The following is a 21,417-nucleotide window of genomic DNA, read 5'->3' as shown; positions in this document are numbered from 1 at the left end:
CAGGCACACATGTTGATGGGCGACGGGACTAATACAAGAAAGATCGGGAAAGAGAAAAGCGTGTCCTTTTTTTTTTTTATTCGACGGCGATAGCTGTCAGGGTTCGGAGATGACAGAGAGACGGAAAGAAAGCATCGCGCGGATACCGGACTGCGATCTGCATAGTTCCTGTGGATTTGTAGAACGCCCAGTAACTATTAAAAGAAACCATCTCTGGGGGCGGAGCTAGGCGTTCTAACCACTACACCATGGCGGTTCTCCTCAAGTGACGAAATGGTAGAAGCTTATTACGCAGCTCGACGTAAGTGTCGCGATAAAATTTGACGCGCGAATATACAAGCCGTGGCCGCTTAGTACCTATCGCGGTATGCTGCCGATCACGAGGTCGCATGCTCGCTACCCGGCCGCCGCGACCGTGTTTTTATGGCGGCGAAGTGCAAAAAACGTTCGCGTACTTCGAAGGTGCACGTCAAAGAACCCCAGGCGGTCGAATTATTTCGGAGCCGCGCACTACGGCATCTCTCATAGCCATAGTCTTGCTTTGGTACGTTAAAATCAATCAATCAATCAATCAATCAATCAATCAATCAATCAATCAATCAATCAATCAATCAATCAATCAATCAATCAATCAATCAATCAATCAATCAATCAATCAGACACCATTTTGAGCGTGCTTTGCGGAGAGCCTGGCTTTGCAGCCATTTAAACAGCATGCACTGCACTGAAAAGGCACATTTCTTTGGGTGTACAAAACTATCTCGTGTCATGAACAGTAAACCTGAACACATGTTAGAAGGTAACGAGTGATCTTTCTATCCTCGCAATCTATTTTCATCCCTATATATCCCCTTTCCCAGTGCAGGGTAGTAAACCAGACATGCGTCTGGTGAACCTCCCAGCAATTTCTCTCTTCCGTTTCTTTCTGACTTTCTTGTTAGGGATAATTACAATGAATGAGCATTCGCTCACATCATAATATGGTGACAGAATAATGTAAACGACATAAACGAGACGTAAAACGCTTGCGTAAACCAGACACTTTACAGCGCCGCCGTGTACGTGCTGCCATCTTTGAACACGTGGCTGCGCCGCCATTAAGCGTCTTTTAGCCTCCCCTTCCCGACAGCAGACGATGTGCTCGGCAAATGCAGAAAAACGTTGTTTCTTTTTCTTTCTGGGTGAACCATTCTTTAGTAGTGACGAAATGCTTACGACCGAAAGCGATATATAACAGAACATTAGGGCTAGTCACGATATACAGAGGGCCTTAATTTATCCTGCTGGCGGTGAGTGAATACTTCAAGTCGGCGTGTGTGTGTCCTCCGATGAAGAGCTAGTCGACTGCATGTACTTTATTATTTTTTCTGTCGCAACAGCACATAGCTCTTACCGCCACAACACTGTGCAATCCATTGTGAAAGCTGTTATATGCGAGTAATCTGTCAATATTATCGCTTGCAACGCAATTAAAAAGGTCTCTCTGTTGTTTTTACTGCCTCTCGCAACAACCGGTTTTTTTTTTCTGAACATACAGGAGACCGAAGTGCCTTGACGTTTCCTCCTTCAACGAGCTGCAGTTGATTGATCATATTTAGTTGTGCTTTACATGCTCTGAACAAAATTGGCAGTGCAAAAAAAAAAGGAGCCACAGTTTCGCTCGAAAGGCAAAACATCGATTGTGATGGCAGATCAGTAGACAACTATACGTAGGAGTTCTATCGGCCGCATAAACTTGTAAACATTCGCTTACTAACTAAATCAACAAGCACGGTGTCACACGCGCATAAGCAAACATGAACACATGTTACTCGCTGTCAGAACGCTGGAGTGCGAAAATGCGGCAGTAGCAGCGAGCGAATTGACCTTCGTGCTGCCTCTCGCTTCAACGCGAACTAAGAAGCGAGAACATAGCGCGCGCGAAGCTATCAGCACTCGGAGCACCCTGTCCCCATCGCAGATCGTTTTTAAGATAAGGCCCACGCGGCCGCGCGCGGGCGCGCCACAACGTTACTAGGCTAGCTTGGCGCGCCATACGCAGTTAAGGCACGTTCACACCGAAGGCGGAGCGGACAAGCGGACAAGCGGATCCGGCAAAGCGGCCGCGGATTTTCCGCTTTGCGGAAAATACGCGGCCGCTTGGCCGGATCGCGCCCGGACCGATTTTTTCCGCGCGGACAAGTTGGCCGCTTTGGCCGCAGCCAATCAGGCCCGACACTGAGGAAGCGCTGGTGAACGAATGTTAACAAATGTGTTTCTCTGGGCTTTTCGCTTATGTTCCTGAAAAGCGTAAAAACGGCAAGTTGGGCCAGTTGGTTGTGATTCATAGTAAGGTTTGTTACAGCACAACACAAGACAAGGACAAAAGAAGGTATAAAACGACGACACGGCGCCGTGTCGTCGCTTTACACTTCTTTTTGTCCTTGTCTTGTGTTGTCGCTTTTCAATATTTGTAACAGCGCTACACAAGGGGCGAGTAAAATGCCAACGATCTCGTCTTCTTCGTCTGAGCTCATCATTTTGCAGAAGTAGATAGCGGACGGGAGCGCGCCAACCCACGACGAAAAAAATATCGAAAGTGCGCGTACAAACCCAAAGTGCCGCGAGATGGCGGCACATTCCTGACATATTCCTAAAGAAATTGCGAGATGCCCCGCCTTCCGTGCGACGCGGGACGCCAGGCAAGCTTGTCCGGTCTGAACAGGCGTACGCGCTCACCGCCTCGCCGCGTTGAAAATCCGCTTGGCAGCTTAGACGCTCCGCTTTCGGTGTGAATGTGCCTTTAGAGCGCCAGAGCGAGAAGCCCCTCCCCCCACCCGGTGTTCCTCCCCTCGGTGCCTTTCGCACGACGGAAGATAGCGCGATTCCTCCCCGTTTTCCTCCCTTGCCCGCGCGAGTGTGATTTACCATCGCGGGCTCAATCTCGCACGCTTTCACTCGCACACGCAGCTTACGACGACGATGTTAGCGCCCGTGGACTTTATACGGAACATCGCGGCGAAGGCAGAAATGCGCCTTGAGTGTCCACATAATTGCTATCGCAATAAAATGTATGTCAGACCTGCACTCTGCCGGCTAGTGTAGTACACGTGAGTATGAGAACGAGTACCGACGAGTGTGAGTGCGCGCGAGTATGAGTAAGTACGTGAGGCCCGAACAAAAATATTACCAAGTTAAAAAAAAAGCAACACAGAATAACAAAGTTTACAAATTCAAAACTCCGCCGCAATAAACATATATCACGCAGTTCTGAAAACTGCATCTGTTGGGGCATCTAAAGCGGAGAAACTTGATATATGAATTTAGAGCTTATTAAAAATTGTTACCGTATTTACGAATGCTTTGCAAAAGTGCTACTCACAAATTAGAAACATATTTCATAATGATGTACAATACATCCATTTTGCCCGCTTATAGATGTATTATTAGACGCAGTCTACAGAATTGCGATATCGTTTTTCATTTCCGAGTTACAGAGTGATAAACTTGATAATTGAGTTATATAATTTTAATTTTTCGGTTTGCAAGAACCTTTAAAAGTGTTGAGGACGTGAATAAAAGAACTCAAAGGCTGCGGTCACTAGGTTCTAACGATTTATTTTAAATGCAAAAAACCTCATCAATGTCGGCGCAGTGGTTGCTGAAAAAAACAATTTCTCTGTTCTCATATATTTGATAAGATCCCTCAAGTTAAAGCTTCCTATTGAGAGGGAGCTTTAGCTCGGCAGCTCCCAAGAAAAATTCTTGAACAAAGCAAAATGTCAAAGAACTCAACTATAAGGCATACAACTCTGTAACTCAGCAGTGAAAAATTATCTATCGCAATTCTGTAAACTACACCTAATAAAACATCTAAAAGAGACAAAATGCATGTGTTATGTCCCGCTCTGGGAATATACCACTAATCTGTGAGTATAACTACTGCGAAACGCTCGTAAACGTTATCGCAAAATTACGCAAGCTGTAGCTTCATACATGAAATTTATTCGCTTTAAATGGTCTAACAGACGAACTTTACAAAACTATACGATATTTGTTTTTTGCTGAATAGTTGAAAATTCGTAAACTTGCTGTTTCAATTTTTTAAAGGTTGCCTATTTTCGAGAATTTCAAAAAAATATTCTGGCCCTAGATCAAGATTTCGCTTCCTAGAGTCCGCATAATTTTCCTTTCGCTGTAAAATGCAATAAATTTAATTTAAGTCTGTCCCGCGGATGTCTTATAAAAGGACTTTTCCGTTTCACTTGTATTCGAATTAAATAATTGGAGTTGGACTCTCGGGGGTTCCTATCTAAATACATGAGAAATGAGAAATCGTTTTTATCGGCAACCAGATTTGACGAGGTTTGTTATATAAAAAAAGAACAAGTTAGTCTAGCGACTGTTCTTATTCTTATTTCTTATTTAGGCGGGCAATCTCATTATAAACAATTGTAGAAAATCGCAAATTTCCAGAAACCGAAACTATAAAGAGTGCAACTACAACTCAGCAATGAAAAACGATATCTCAATTTTGTAAACTATATCTAATGGTACAACTAAAGCGGACAATATTGATGTATTATAAATGGCTTTCGAATGCACCACTATTATGTGAGCAGGACTTTTGCAAACCCGTCGTAAACACTGTAAAAAATTAGCGTATGATATTAATTGGTATATCAAATTTGTCCGCTTTAGATACTCCTACGAATGCAGTATACAAAACTGCGATATTTGTTTTCGGAGCAGAGTTACGGATTTGTAATTGTCATGCTTTTTTATTATTTTCTTTTTACACTTATGAATTCTTGGCAATATTCGGGGCAAAATCAAAGGCCGAAACGAAGGCAGAGTCACTAGAATTTTATTTTTCTCCTAAATGTAGCAAATTTCACTCAGATGGGCCTCGAGGTCGCCTCATAAAAGCGTCTCTGCGTTTTGCATGTTTTCGAATAGGCGGCACCGGAGTTGACGCCGAGCTGAAGCTTCAACTTAAGAGCAAAATGCTCGGTTCACAAGCTACCTGAACTGACTTCCGCACAGCCGTGGACAATGATCGTCTTTAGCTAATGACGTGTCGATTCGGGCGACCGAAAGTTACAACCTCTGTTGCCGGAAGTACGGCACGTTCACGCAGAGTCGCCAATAAAGCTGCACACAGATGACGATTACATTCTTGAGAGAATCCTTGATAATAAAGTAGTTTTTCTCTCTCTTGAGAGATTCGTGAGAGCCGCAGAACAACTGCATAACGAGACGACAAAGTGAATAAGAAGAGAGTCGCGGCAAAGAAGAAGATGAAAAAAAAAATGCTCGTTTCTAAGGTCATTATTACGCGGCCTTTTAACGCCTTTCTCATGCATGGTTGGGCGAAGGTCGACTGGTTGTAGGCGGATCCGCCTAGGAAAAAGGCGGCAGCAAGGCTCGATTTGTAAGATAGGCACGTACTCGGTGCGACTCGTAGACGACTCTGTACTCTGCACAAAACGACATTGTTGCGTAGCTCGTTTTCTGCTTGATCGATTAAGTATACACGGAGGGGTTGTCTCGTAGATACGCAAACGGCCAGTCTTGAATACCCGCTGAATTAAACGGAAGAGCGGAGGATGGTCGACAATAGGCTCATTGCAATAAGCTGATGTACGCAGATTTAACGAGGAAACAATTCATCACAAGTCTGGCAACGAAATCCTGATAAAGAAGTACAACGAATTCAATTACGAGGAGTTAGCTCTACTCCTAAAGCTCCGAACCCGCGTGGTTGCTTAGCGACTACGGTGCTGGGCAGCTGAGCACGAGGTAGCGGGATCGAATCCCAGTCACGGCGGCCGCATTTCGATGGGGGTGAAATGCGAAAACACCCGTGGCACTTAGATTTAGGTGCACGTTAAAGACCCCCTTGTGGTCCAGATTATTCCGGGTGCCCCACTACGGCGTTACTTAATTGATCGGATTGTCGTTTTGGCAAGTAATATATATTCTTTAAAATCTGAGTTTAGAGTGGAAACAACTTTACCCTTGGTTCTGTCTAGCTACGTGGCATCTGCATATTTTTAACGTTCAGATAAAGTTACGTGGGACAGTCTGAATGTATTATTTTTCTTTATTTTGTTTTTTCTTCATACATACTGCGAACTCGACGCAATTGCAGGGAGGGCACCGTAAATGAAATAGAACAATGAACAAAACATGTGAGAGCACACAAGAAAAGTTTGAAATTGTCACCCAGTTTTGTAATGAAGTAATGGACCTATGCAATTCCAGTCAGGAATAGTGCGTGGTAAAAAAGGTATTTAAATGTGTTAATTGGGACAAAATATAGGGGTGTAAATCATATTGATGGTGGTGACGAGTTAGTCTCGTCAACAGGAGTTTTATATACATTGATGCTTCGAATGGTAGTTTGTTATTGAGTCATTGGAAAAGGAGTTCCGTCCGTATCGTATTTCTGCGCAATTCAAGCAACAGAAAGAATGCCATCAGTTCACTTTAGTTCAGTTCCAGAGACGAAAGTCGATAATTTGTAGTGCACAAACCGGACAGGCTGTTCTTGGATTCGTTCAACAACGTTAGGTTACGCTTAACGTAGGGGTCCTAGGCAATACGGGCGGACTAAAGTTTAGATCTCATTAAGCTATTATAGGCTAGGAGTTTAACAACTGGCTGAGCTTTTTAAGATTGTACTTTAAGAAACACAGTTTGGGAAACGCGTAGGCACATGTGTTGTTAATAGGAGAAGCACACCCTGCTAAATGCTATGTTCGCTGGTACGAGAAACGTTTGCGCTGCAATCACGACGCGCAAGCGGGCATATCACGTTCACGTGGTGTGTATATATATATATATATATATATATATATATATATATATATATATATATATATATATATATATATATATATATATATATATATATATATATATATATATATATATATATATTGTTTTTCGCGGGCATCTGCAGTAAGCGGAAGAACACTAATGCTTAATAGATAAAAATTGATAAACTGTTTATTCGGACGTTTTGCAAAGCTCTCTACAACTTTGTAATTGGAATTTTTTGCCCGACTTCGTTGCTTCAGTAGTTGGTTGATTAATCTTGACTAATTATGCAGATAAGCAGAATACAAAACATAGTGTGACTTGCTCCATACAATATTCAGCAACATCTACTTCGTCGCGTCGTATTAGAATGCATCGGCATATTTTTAAGCTCCGGCTAAAGTTAGCTGGGACAGGCTGTATAAACGGTAATAAAGTGAGACAGAGAGAGAGACAACAACTTTAGTGAAAATGTCTGCAGAGTCGATTACGCTCCCTCCACACAGGGAGGACGGTAATAAAGTAAATAATTTAAATGGAAACAGATACTTTCGGCGGCGCCTCCCATTATCGCCAGCAGCCCTGCCGGCGCACTATACTACGTTCGATGTTATCGCAGAGCGAAACAAAATAGCGCAGCAAGCCGGTGAACCTAGGCACGTCGATGTTCTATAGAGTCAGCGCTAACATATCCGGCAATACTGGAAAGAGAAATCGCCCAGGCACGGACCACAGTGGCAACTGCCTAAGGATCCGGCTCTCTCTCGGCCATGTTCTTTTTATGTGCTGCCTGTCGTTCTGCGACAATTTTCTTTTCGTCCGCAACGCACATAGCTGGAATACAACCCCGCGGGCGTTCTCGGTGATAAGCTGGGAAGCCCGTGTTAACGAACGGAGCAACAGGTTTCGGGCTCGACGCGCAAGCCATTGCAGCGCAGAGGCATCTAAACGCCAACACGTTCGTTCGTCGAGTTCGATATTGATCTCCCGTCGAGAACAGGTAACGTAAGTAACATCGCACAGAAACCGCGTCGTTTTCTTTGCACTTTCACTGCATTCGAAGGAAAATAGGGGCCCTGACCTGTTTTGCTCAAGCGCGATACAATATTCAGTTAACATCTCATAATGAAGATTCAATCGCCCTGCTTTCTTGAAGAGCTGCTCTCAAGCCTATAACAATGTGTTGCAGTGGTTACGTTGGGGAAAAATAAACAATGCAAAATGACAGAAGCAGTGAGGCAAGAACAAAGTTGGCGCATCCTATAAAAAAAAAAAGCTTTAACATTTTTTAAAATTTATAAAGTGGTTCACAGTACAGCATCTTTCTGTTCTCATAATTGGTACCTAAATGTCATCTTTAAGAACCGAAATCTGCAGACTCAGCGACTTTTGTATCACAGTTAGCCACATGAGAATTTAAAGCCAGCATTTTGTTTTTACTAAACCATTCACCACGTGCAAGCAACATGTTGGTTGTAGACGTTCCTGCGGCCTCAGACCTACAGAGTTGGCGTCGAGCGCTGTAGTCGCATCGGCGTAGAAACCGATACCAGAGGCTTGTCCCACAACATCTCCGTCTTTCCGTCGCCAGTTAGGCTTCCCCGCAGCACCAGTCAAGTGCAATATGCCCACTCACGCGACTTCGATTGAACAAATGGGCAGGCTTGACTCGGTATCGTCCGTCGGAAAGAGAATGCGCAGCTTTGGCCGCCTTCGACTCTGCAGGCGCCGATGCACTAAACGAAACGAGCAGAAGCTCGCACTATGGAGGCCCCCTCACCACTGTCTGTAGTATCGCTCTTGTCGGGCTACATATCTGCGCGTCCCATTAGAAGCCGGTCGTGAGACGCATATATCTACGATCCAGGCTGCCATGCACTCTTGTTCGCAAAGTTCTGTGCAGCGTCGTGGAGACTGGACGCGCACGTACCCCAGAAATGCGTTGTCGTCGAAGCGCAACAGAAACCATCGCGCACGAGGAAGAGATTTGCGAATCGATTCACTTTCCGTTGCACGTTCTTAAGACAGCAGGGGACACTAACAGATCTAGAATAGGTACGCCGGATGTCAATGTGGTGAAGACTGCAGCGAGTTCACAAATACTAGCAACGGCAGCGAAGTGAAGCTCTCTATTTAACGCCGAATGGATCGACCGAATGGATCGACTACACCCATCAGCTTGCTCTCACACTGCACTTTACTACACATGCCTACGCGCCTCGTATACGTACGCCTCCTCCGATTGGCGAACGCGCTCTCGGTGTTCGTGTGTCCCAGGCAGCGCGCAAGGCACGACCTGCGTGTCTTTACGTGCAGCTTGGCAGGTGTCGATACGTTATCTCGCGCGAGGCGCACGCTGCATTCCAAGCAGGCCGTTTAGCGCGACGGCGGCGCCTTCGAAGGCCGCGTTGGAGATCGGTAGCGCCTTCGGGGCCTATCGGTATGTGACGCAGCTGCAACGCTCTCTCGCTTAGGGGACGCCGAAGACTGCGAGTACAAACGAAGAACAAAGCGACAGAGCGAGCAGGAACAGCCGCCCGACCGTCTGGAAGATCCCGTCCGACTCGGGAGTGGCACGACGAGGAGGCACCGGTTGACAGACCAGGCAATGTGCGCAGCTTTCGCGGAATGCATAGTAGAAATGGGGAGGAAGAATGATGTGCATGCTGTCTCGATTTTCAGCCTATTTCAGCTGAACCGGGCACAAATACTCGCAAGAACACGAACGGAAAAATACCATGGCCATATATGCTTGTACAACACGACGGCGTCGCGGAAAGTACTCGCGACCGTGTTCAGCTTAGCCTCGCTAAGCTATGGACGATTGTAGCTGTCACAAAGTCGCCAACTTCTCGACCCGTCTCACTGGCTGTCAAAGAGGGTTCGTCGTTGTCTGCATCTCCGTTTAATTATGGCCTCAGGTAGACGGTGTTAGGCACCGCGAAAGCCACAACTGAAACAGATAGCTTATTGCTCAAAACGCGCATGCGTGGACTGCCCGGACGAATGAATGCCAGCGGCTATAAGTTATAACGTGGGCGAAATCGGGCGCAATATATACCATATACGTCATCAGTGCATACGCTGTACATGTCGGAACGAGTCTTGAGGAGAATGAAACCTTAATTCTAAGACGATGTAAAGGAGGCTTTAGGAAATGTGGATGTCAATGACAGACTGCAGCCAAATTGTACCCGTACATACACTTTTGACAAAAAAGCAAGTCAAAGTTGTCGTTGGAAAGGACCTGAATGGGAACATTGGAGCCGGCAGGCAAGGTACGAAGAGTAAGTGCGCGAAGTGCAAGGCTACAAGGTGACGAAGGACGGGACAAGGTAACTAAGATTTACATTGCTTTCGATTCGGCACCGGTTAAATCACTCTTCGCCATGAGAGCAGACAGCCTTATCACTTACAGGATCGACCTACGAAGAGCACGAGTGGCTACTTGTTATTCGCAGAGAATGAATCTTAAGAAGGTCACGGACTGCAAGATCATTCGAAGCGAAAAAGAAGAGCACCGCAACACCGACCACTTATCATAGGCCTCTAAGTCGATTGCTTAAATGAATGTTTTACATTGGACAAGGAATGGTCATTCGTAATGAAACCGGTGGCTGCCAAAAGGGGGGAAAGGAAGAAGCAGTAGAAGAGATAAAGAGAGCTGCATAAAGATTTGTACCCGGATGCCAGGATTCCTTCTTCGTAGGCTCGGGAACAGACGAGGGCTATCTGACAAAATTTGTTGACGGTTGACTCTGACGCCCTAATAAATGGGGCCGGCCAAAGCGGAAGTGACAAGATAGTTTGGCTGAGTTGAAGGTAATCAACTCAATGAAGGAGCAGCTGACGGACCAGTCGAAGTGAAAGAAACTCATTAAAAGGAACGACCAAATGTTGAAACTTGAACGCGAAATGTTAAAAATGTTATTTGAGTTATCTGGCATGAGCGAGTGAATCCTGGATAAAGCTATCTACATTTAGAATGCGTCGACGTAAACCAATCCCGAATCTGTATCGGGCTTAAAGGGATGATGCACTTGAGTCGAAATAAGTTGATTTTCAACCTTCGCCTGTCTGCATGCATGCCGGTATAGTATAGACCGAGCTCCAGGCGACAGCTGCGCTTCATCTAGCATTATCGATATCCATCGTAGCATTATCTCTGCCAGCTGCGACCGAGTAAGCTGCTAATTGCCGTAAGTTCGCCTTATTTGTTTGAAGGTGCATTGGCCCTGACATCAGAGGGTCACAGTAAAATGCCTTAGCTGTATAGTAGCTGATCCTGGTGACGAGAAACTTACGTTGACAGCGATAGCAAAGCTGATCGCGTTTTCTCTGGTAGCACAAATGTTTCCGAGTGGCCAGTTTTTACTGGAGAGGTGTGTTTTACACACCTCTCTTTCTATAATAATCGCGTCTCTCTCATTCTGCTTCATTCACGTTGAACCATTGCGTGTTGAAGCATCACTGGAAACTAATCATCACGCAAACCCGACCGCGGCGGCCGCATTTCGGTGGGGGCGAAGTGCAAAAACGCTCATGTCCCGTGCATTGCGGGCACGTTAAAGACCCTCTGGTGGTCAAAATTAACCCGGAGTCTTCCACTGCGGCGTGCCGCATAATCAAATCGTGATTTTGGCACGTAACACGCCAGGATTCAATTAAAATTCAATAATCCTCGCTAAACCCTACCAACGTCAACAATGCATTGCAACTGAATACCCCGCCACACGTGGCACTTTATAGAGCGTGTTCAAGCCCAATCAGGGTCGCATTTCTCGGCTGAGAAAGGCACTTTGCTCAATCTGCGGCAGGGAGCAAATTGCTAGCTAGAAGATCTATCCCCATCAGCCCTGATCGCGAAATCGAGCCCGATCGAATTCTTAGTAATATAACTTACTACGAAGAACTGCGGGTAATTACATAGGCAATGATAACGGCTAAGCAGTGCGCGTCGGCGAATCATGTTATGCGATGTACCTCCACGTTCGGGGTTGAGAAATCTCGCGAACAATCAAACTGAGGCGTCACGGTGAACGACTCAATTGTCTGGGCGCCAACGGGCACGCGCGTTTTCTCATCAGTTGCCTACTTGATCACGCGCCGCTCCAAACGCCGGGGATGCCGTGCCCAGCAAATACTCGCTTGCGCTGACAGGTATACGGCTAGGCTTCCCACACGCTTTCGGGGCTCCCGAGCGTAAGCCGCCGAGATAAATTGCCGCGGCCGACATCCTGCACAGAATTCTCATTCCGTTGCCGAACGATGGGAAATGCATTGGTAAACGGAGCGTGTGCACGGGGCATACGCACAGCGCACGCAAACACGCAAGCACGGCCGCGAGCTTCGCAGCGTTCGCGCAATCAACACGCTGCAGAACGCCTCTCGAGTATATAAGCGCGCACACGCTTAGCATTCGAGACACGGGGAACGGTGTTTGTTTTGGATCGGCGCCGTGTGTCACGGAGGCCAGCACGGAGTTCGCTATACTCTCCGACACCCCGCAGAGACGCCATCTCGCGTTCGCGTTTTGACCACTGTGCGAGCGCAGGCTGTAGGCCTGTAAGCCGCTTAACGTGCAAATGAGAAGCAACGCCGCTGGGCGCTATATAGGCCTATCGCTCAGTGTACGCAACAAGCCCTGGCGCAACACGTTGCAGAGCCCCGGAGGAACGAGTCGGACGCGCACTGGCGAGGGGCCTAGCTGCTGACTGCGATTAGATTTCGAGGTTGGGAAAATGGCACAACGTATAGACTTTCTGCCTTCAATTACCCGTCGCATCTTTCATTCGGGTTGCTGACCTTGCTGCACGCGGAAGATGTCGTCGGGCGAGCGGCGAGGCTTCCAACGACGTGACAAGTTGCTCGCACCGCCTTGGGGCGCGCACAAAACCGCGCGAACGTTCAGATAAGAACGTCGTGCGCTCCTGAAGCGAAAATACTTCACTGACTCGCCAATTGTTCCCTATAGTGCTTCGGTTTCTCTTAGGCATTCATATATGTTTCGGATATCTGTTGTTAGAGGATGATTGAAGGGTTGCAGGAGTTTCTGCTTGTGTTAGTAAAGAGAGAGAGCCTGTCAGGAACGAAGTAAAAGTGGTGCGATATGACGGCAACAAAAACTATTATTATTATTATTATTATTATTATTATTATTATTATTATTATTATCGTGCAGTGTTAGTCAGGGTTGTTGAAATAAGCTCTCTCGATGTGCATTTTGATAGTACGGTAACTCTTTCCCTATACCACGGGGAAATAGGCGTTAATTGTAGGCTACGCCAGATCTTTTTTTCTGAAGGAACTACTGCAGTGATTATTTTATGTAACACAAAACCAAAAAGCATAATGAATGCACTTTTCACGCAGGAAAGTTTTATTAACGAGATATATGTCATAAAAAAGATATAAATTGTCAGAATCAAGATTGCGGGATAACATTGAACAAAATTTGTAAAGACACGCTTGTAGCTACTAAGAAAAATGTGTAAAAAAGATTATGAGATATACAAAATGCATTGCCGTCTAATAGGCACTATCTCCGAATTTTTTTTGTTGAACAGGTATTCCACCACAAAAATACAACTGCAAGCACTACAGTTGGGCATGCCGCGCGGCGGCCGCCGATGTTCCGGACTGATTTAATTGCGTCGTCGTCGCTCTCAGCGTCTGACAAAAAGGCACCATCTTCAGACTAGCTGCTGCTCGGCCCATGGATAAAATGAACCACAGGCGCAGCGGTCTGAAGAGATCTGCCATAATTCGAAGCAAGTGCGCCGCTCCCTGAGGCAGTCATTTCTGCTTCCTACTTTGACGAACGCGAAACTTCGGAGCGCGTTCAAAAATCACCGCCTCTTGGAAAGGAAATTGAACTGCTGCGAAAACAAAAATACAGTTTTCCTACTTCACGTCCGATGGCGGAATGTGTCCATGAGAGGGCGCGGAAGGTCTCGAAAGCGGTGTTTCAAAAATTCGATAACGGGCAGCCATTCTTGCTTCCTATACTTTGACGATTGCGAAACTTCGAAGCACGTCCAAAAATCACCGCCTTGCGGGAAAGGAGCAAACTGCTTAGAAAATAAATACATAGTTCTCCTCCTTGGCGTCCGATAGCGCAGTGTGTCCGTGAGTATAGGGGCGGAAGGTCTGTCAAGCGGCTTCTCAAACCCTCGTTAGCGGGCTAACGACGCACAATGGACGCGGTACGGAGAGGGTTAAGCTTCTCCGTCCACATTAAGCGCGTAGACCCGAGTAAACGCCGTGTTCCGTCTACAGACTTAGCAGATATTTCCATACCCTACTTCCCTTCTTCGAATTGTTCACATCCATGTGTCTCCCATTACTTGAATACGCCTCTGTGGTGTATTTAAGTGTGTATTCAACTATGCAATAACCGTAGGGCAACTAAGTTTATATGTAATTAATTAATTAACGATTGTTTGATTGATCGATCGATCATGGAAACATACAAACGTCACATACGTACAAAGAGAAGCAGCAAACAGGCTAACAATTGTCTCCTGAAAGGGACACCAAGCCCAACAGACTGGGTAGGAGAGAAAAAGAAGGCAAATAGAAGAGCAAAGCACAACACAACAAATCCCATTACCCGCATATCATGAGCACAACAGAAGAGCCCCGTATAGTTAAGACGAATTCTAGAACAGCTTTGTGTGCCTGAATGACTGAATTCCGGGTCTTACGTGCCAAAGCCACGATTTGATTATGAGGTACGCCTTAGTGGGGGACTCCGGAATAATTTTGACCACCAGGGGACCTTTAGCGCGTGCCCCTAATGCACGGGACACGTACGTTTTTGCATTTCGCCCCCATCGGAATGCGGCAGGGATTTGATCCCGCGACCACGCGCCTCTAGCAGCGCGACACCATAGAAGCTAAGCCACCCCTGCGGTTCATTTCGTGAGCCTCGTATCGATCTGAAGCTTCATCATTAGTGTGTGTATATATATATATATATATATACACTAATGATGAAGCTTCAGATCGATACGAGGCTCACAAAATGAACCGCAGGGGTGGCTTAGCTTCTATATATATATACGCACGCATATATACATATAAGCGTGTATGTGTGTGTGTGTGTGTGTGTGTGTGTGTGTGTGTGTGTGTCATAAAAACAAAATCACTGAGCGTAATTCGAGAAAGATCAAGAAGCTGTAATTTTCTTAGCAGTGCACACTGCAAAGCGGCAACTGCGGATAGTTAAATGAGTTTCTATGTAATGCAATGTAAGATGGTAAGCTTTCTGTGCGCAACCTGGCGACCGAGCACTGAGCACTGAGTGCGACAGTGACTTTGATAGGATTTGCTGAACTGCTTTTTTAAAATTTCTATTATCCGAATTCCTAGTTTCGCTTCCAGTGACTGCTTTCTTCGAAACCATGTATTTCGACACTTGATCTTTCAAATCTGCTGTCCAGATTCCTTCTTTAAAGAAACGGGACAGAATATCAATTTTACGTATAAATATACGCCGTCTGAGAAACAAGCAGGTGGAAGCCTAATCCCCATTGGAATCTTTAGGTCGTAGGTTTGACTTTTTCGGTTTTTACTGAAACTTGGTGCTCAAGTGCGCGCGATGAAGTGTTTTTGAGGGATATACATCCGAAGGTGTTCACAGACTGCATATCATGAGAGGTGCAGTGTCACTATAATGAAAGGCGACACCTTCTATGAGGGGCTTAGTGAATTTAGAAGCACATTATGAATCGATCACTGTTAAAGGTGTTGCACCACTTATTTCCCCAGTTTATCACTCCCAACAGGGGATATTCAAGAATTATTTTGTTTCATAACTCCTGTGTTTGGATGTGCATGCTTAATGAATTTACCTGTTGTCCTTGCCGGTGATGTTAATATTGACCTGTTGTCACATAGCCCACAGTGCAGACAACATTTAGATGTGCAATGGAAGCATATTTAGCGCCAGCGAACAAGGACAGAATGGAGAGGACACCACAATGCGCTAACTTCAATAACTTTATTTATGTCGTCTCCCATCTGTCCTTGTTCGCTGGGGCTAAATATGCTTTCATTGTCTGTTTACCAATACGCCCAACAAATGGCAATGCTGAAATTTTAGATGTGATTGAGTCATTTTCGTGTACAAACGTAATGGGCTTGCGAACTAGAATAACGCAGGAAGTGAAACCCTACTAGACTTGTGTGTGACTAGCCAAGATAAAAGTGACGTCAGCGCTTGGGTGCTCACGACTGATTGGAGCGATCACTTATCAGTATTTTGCTTCTTTTTCGTGATAAAGAAAACAAGAAAAGCGTGTGAGCAATGCTTCAGTTACCTATCGCTCTTTTAGTGTCACTTCCTTGTCCGCTTTTCATGCAAGAATTGAGAATGTTGATTTTCAATGATAGCTGCAGAGAGCAAAATCCCAGCATTTCTTATACATGACTTGTTTCTGCAATATGTAGAGCGCTGCTGTGATATGATGCCGAAAACCATGGATTAACAGAGATATATACAGCAGTGTTCGAGAGACAGATAAAATATATCGTAACCTTATTAGACTAAGAGAGGTGTCTATGTTACACAAACACAAAAAAATCAGAAACAAATTCAACTCATACCTAAAGAGAGCTCGCGTTCTGTAAAACCAGGCAAGGCCTGCAGCCGTCTCTCAAAGTTCCAGAGAAGCATCGAGTTCGGCACGTTCGCTTATAGAGAAAACAAAAGGTGGTCTTCGATCATTCGACGCTAACGATTGATGGCGTTGAGTAGAGCGAACTCAGTCTGGCGGACAAATTTAACAATGAATTTTTAACTTCTGTTGCAGCAGTTCAGACATGTGACGCACCAAAAGACACGGAAAGTATACACAGCTCCTTTCCGCCGAACTTCATTTTCTTGACTCCATGTAGTAGAGAGAGAGAGAGAGAGAGAGAGAGAGAGGGGAAGGCAGGGAGGTTAACCAGAGGGAGAGATCCGGTTGGCTACCCTACGCTGGAGAGAGAGGGGAGAGGGAGGTAACTTCCGGGGTCTTAGATGCCAAAATCAAGCTATGGTTATCAGGCACGCTGTAGTGGGGACATTGGATTAATCTAGATCAGCTGGGGTTCTTTAACGTGCACCCAATACACGGTACGCAGGCCTTTTTGCACTTCGCCCCGATCGAAATGCGGCCGCCGTGGCCGGCATTCGGTCCCGCGTCCTCGGGCTTGGCAGCGAAGCGCAATATAACACTTACTCGACCTTGAAAAAGTAGCTAGTAGATGGTTAATCGAAATGTCAAACTGGTTAGATTTAAATAAAACTCAACTGAATGTTAAGAAAACTAATACTATTTCCAAAAGCCTTAACAAGCATGACGATTGTGATGCCTGTACTGAATTTAAAAACTGCGCTATTGAACAGGCACAATATTTATTGATATCACTATAGTACAACATTCAAAAGTTGCTGCTGAAATGGTTAGAACTTCAGTTATAATATGTCCATTATCATTCTCATCTTCATTGCTGTCTACTAATCTGGAGTACCACTACTAAGACAAATTTAGGAAGGTGAATAATTCTAAAAAAAGAAAATACCTGTGCGCTGCATAGAAAACAACAAGGAGACCACCCAGCACAATGCTTTTCTTTAGCTTAACACAATCAATGTTAACCAAAAATCATCTTACACGGGTTCTGAGTAAATTTAGTTTCATTCTAACATCTACAAAACAGTATGTTGACTTTACTGCTACGTTGTTATCGTTCACATTTCGCAACAGGATGCATGTTTTAGGTCCGCGCTATTCAGTAAAACTGTTGGCATCGTCGTTTGCTCGGTTTGTTCAGAGTTTTACATGCCGGCAGTCAGCGAAATCAGCCCACGCTTCAGCAGCAGCTCTCTTGTGTGACTGTGAGATGCGCATACGAAAGCGGTTTTTCATATCTTTTTAGGGGCAAACTACTCAAACAAGAATACTAAGTGCTTCACTGAACGATTCTAACCAAGATACGGGGCCATGCTGCGAAATTTGTGCGACACCGAAGTAGTGGGAAGGGTAAATTAAATCTTCCTTTAAAGTCAGAAACCAAACGCAGGTCACTGTACTGAAATGTAAACCATTCTACCCCTTGTTCCGTACACAATGTAGGGTAAGAAACCAGCTTCCCTCCCGTAAGTGTGCTCCCTACCTTTCCATCTCTCTCCCCGTCCCTTTCCGCCGCCTATCACGGCATATTGTTCACGAAGGAAAGAATGACCTGCACAGACCGTGTAATCTGCCTTCCCTGCCATGCTAAAGTACTTCGACGTATCCGGCTAGTCGACAGAACTTTGACGCCAAGCCCGGTAGTCGACATGCCTTGCGTAAGCTCTTGGAGTTGACCACACCACAGCATATCCAACTGCACGCATTCCTTATGGTCTTCGCGGGAACGCCCACAAATAAACAAGTGATTAGCACGTCATGCTGCTAGGATTTGTACCCGTAAGGTGGTACACTCATACAGCGCAGACATTTGTGGCCTGCACCGGTTTTGGTGCTGCGTCGATGCCGAGGAGCTCCGTCTTCTCGTTGCCGTTAGTTGTCTGCCAGGAAGGCGGTTACCAGAGAGGCACCTATATTGAAACCCTAGGCCCCTTTTCCACGCTACCAATACCTTACTGGTAACAAAACAAACTTCAAAGCAATCAGCGTTTCATTATATATGCCTGTATGTCCGCTTTCGCCCAGAAAGGACCATAATATCCATCTGAGTGCGCGCATGCTTGCTTGCTTGCGTGCGTGCGTGCGCGTTATGTTCGGTGGCTTCCCGATTTTTGTCTATTGTGAACGTTACGCAACGCAACTTCATTGTTATTTACTTTGCCCAACATCGTGCCAATAGCCTCCATGGCAGAGGCGGCGACTCCCGCGCGACACCATACACGCACGTGGGGCGGTGCCTATCAAGATCAATCACCATTCATAGTGCGTCAGGTGGCACACTCCCCTATATGCCTCTTAGCCTCATTCGTATTTTACCGCGGCAGGCGTCAGACATTCTCCAACTCCCTCCACGACCAGTGCTTAAATTGTTGGGGTAACACTTCTTTAAAAAAAGAAAGAAAACGAGACGCTCCGCTCTGACAGCGGACGAGATGTAAATGGCGATAGCCTTGCAAGGGAAGTCCACTTTTCCACTTATAGATGCGTTCGCACGATCACCTAAGAACTAGTCTATGCCGTGGTATACGTGTTGATACTTGCATACCTTTTCGCTGTCATGCCAACGCTTCCAGCGCCAGACTCATTTGTGATCTCATAAAAGGTGATGAAAATTAGAGAGAGAAAAAGGTGATTACAGAAATACAGAAATCTTATACTCGCTTTCGGAGACAGTCAAGTCTCAATTGCCCGTAAAACGTATCCTACATACATCAGCAACAAGTACAAAAAACGCCTTTTGAAACACCTGTTGTGGTCCTCTCTTGGTTTGCAACAGAATCAACCGACATGAAAAGCCCGGAGCATGCTGCCAGCGACACTAAGATCCACGGAACTTAGCTCGTGGCTACACCGTCAAACTGGCCAAGACATGCAAGGCACGTTCTACGGGAACGTGATTCTGCATGTACACATGAGCTCTTTTCCTCACGATCTCTGGAATCCCTAATCCATACACCCTACACCTTGCCCTTCCATCCAATTGGTCAGTGACAAGGGATGACCGACTCCAAAGTGAGAATCAAACACATTAAGCGAGCAGACACCTTATACAAGTGGAGGTGGCAGCGGCACGAGGAAACCTATTCGCGACGAGCATTTACAACAATGACGAGCTCACCTTTCCTGACGTCTTCCAAACCGGTGGCCTCCTACAGAGCCACAGTCTTACACGTGGGTGAGCATTTTGTTAGCGTCGCCGCGACTTCGCCGTCCCACACTCGGATGTTTCGCTGGCGGTGTCACGCCTCGGAGCTAAAAATCCACGCAGCACGCATGTCGCTGGGAATTGCTGCCTGTTGTTGGAACTCGGAGGCCAACTCGGAGGCCACGGGCTCGGGTCCGCACGCGCGAGTTCTGCGAATGAAGAAGGCTCGGGGGTGGGCGCTGCGGCATCGATTTTCGGGGTGGCGGCTGCCGGGCTCCCCTAATTCGGGAGGCGGACCGCACACTCGGAGCGCGCCAATGGAACACGGCTGCGGTGCGAAGTGCACGATGCGGGTTTGCACTGAGCACACTGTGACGAGCTCCGCATCCACGCCTACCCATGGGCGTGCGGATCCGTGTCGGATCGAACGAGATACGACAACGTGCGCGCAGGTCATTCAGCACGCGCAAGACTGTGGGCGTCGGAGACGTTGCGATGCTGGGGATATTTGCGGTAATGGTCTGCTCGTATAGACCTGACAGCGCGAATAGTCAATGTTACACTCTAAAAGCGTGGTATAGCTTTTACAAAGGTGCACATTTATTACATATTGTGGTGAGCTGTTGGAGCACTAGAAGATCAGGTCAACTCTGTTATCGAAATTCTTCGTAGATTTGCAAGAATTGGGTGCTAAACTACTCTGTTTCAGCGCTCCATCGTCTATATATTCCGTAGCTCAAGACATAGCCTTCAAATACTGTTTGTCCTTAGTATAAGTTTAAAGCTTACTTCGTGTTCTGTCAGCTCAATGGTAATTGCTGGGTCTTGTCGGCCACTTCTTCAGGCACTGAGACTTGCCGAAATCTTCCGTCAATAACTTCTTTTAAGCACTCAACGCGCCAGTAGTCTTCTCTGGGAAGCACTTAATCACCGGGGTGGGGCTCAAATTCACACATCTGTAGAGCAATACACAAACGTCCCGGCGCAGCAGTGTTGGCCTGTAGACGCCTCGCGTTCTCCATGCCTTTTCTACACCACAGATGTGTTAACTTCTACACCGGGTATTACGGGGCCAACAGCAAATGCAGGTTGTTGCGGACTTCAGCGTTCGATCACCCCGGCTACCACGCGGACTTCAACAAAATAGAGGCGGCACGTCCGAACGGCAAACTTTTTTTTTTATTGTGAACAACGGTCGACCTGCTTGAGCGTGCTGCAAATCGTGAAGAGTAAGTGAGATGATGAACTATGGTCTGACAGGCGGATGAAAGTATTTCCAACACAGGCGATGTTTTCATTAATACAATTTCTCAAAACAACAACAACAACAACAGCAACAACGACGACGACGACGACGACGACGACAACAAGAACAACAACATATAACTTTATAAATATTTCAGGTTATGTTATTTTTTAACACTTAGTAAGGGGCACATGAACATCCATATTTGCTTTTCTATGGACACATTTCTCAGCGTCATCTCTTCGGGGCTTTTCAACTGAATATGAAAGTAAGAAAAAGAAAGCTTATCGTATATCGTAACAAAGGCCGCGTGGACGGTCACAGTGTACGAGTATCCAGAAATTTATTGCCCTACAATATTTTTGCGATCCTGAAACGAAGATATAGTCACATCAAATTTTAGTTTTTAATATCTACGTTTCTTACGGGCGGAATATGTTTCTCACGAGGATTTATAGCACCAAAGCAGCACCGAAAAGTGAGTATCACTGTATTACACTCGTCGAGAAGAATGCACCGTTTTTGTATTCCTACATGCTAAC

General features: G+C 46.0%; 1 protein-coding gene across 1 annotated transcript in view; it reads right to left on the bottom strand.

The window, feature by feature from the left end:
- The window catches only part of LOC135916051 (helix-loop-helix protein 1-like), a 75,252-nt gene extending 55,511 nt beyond the window's left edge, over positions 1 to 19,741 (bottom strand). The window contains exon 1 of the mRNA XM_065449295.2: positions 19,603 to 19,741. The gene's annotated coding sequence lies outside the window, so the exon portion shown is untranslated. The remainder of the gene's footprint in view (positions 1 to 19,602) is intronic.
- Between the last annotated feature and the right edge of the window lie 1,676 nt (positions 19,742 to 21,417).

The sequence above is a fragment of the Dermacentor albipictus genome, chromosome 4 (genome assembly GCF_038994185.2).
Source record: "Dermacentor albipictus isolate Rhodes 1998 colony chromosome 4, USDA_Dalb.pri_finalv2, whole genome shotgun sequence".
Lineage (NCBI taxonomy): Eukaryota > Metazoa > Arthropoda > Arachnida > Ixodida > Ixodidae > Dermacentor > Dermacentor albipictus.
The sequence above is the reverse complement of the archived record's forward strand: the minus strand, read 5'-3'. Positions and strand labels throughout refer to the sequence as shown.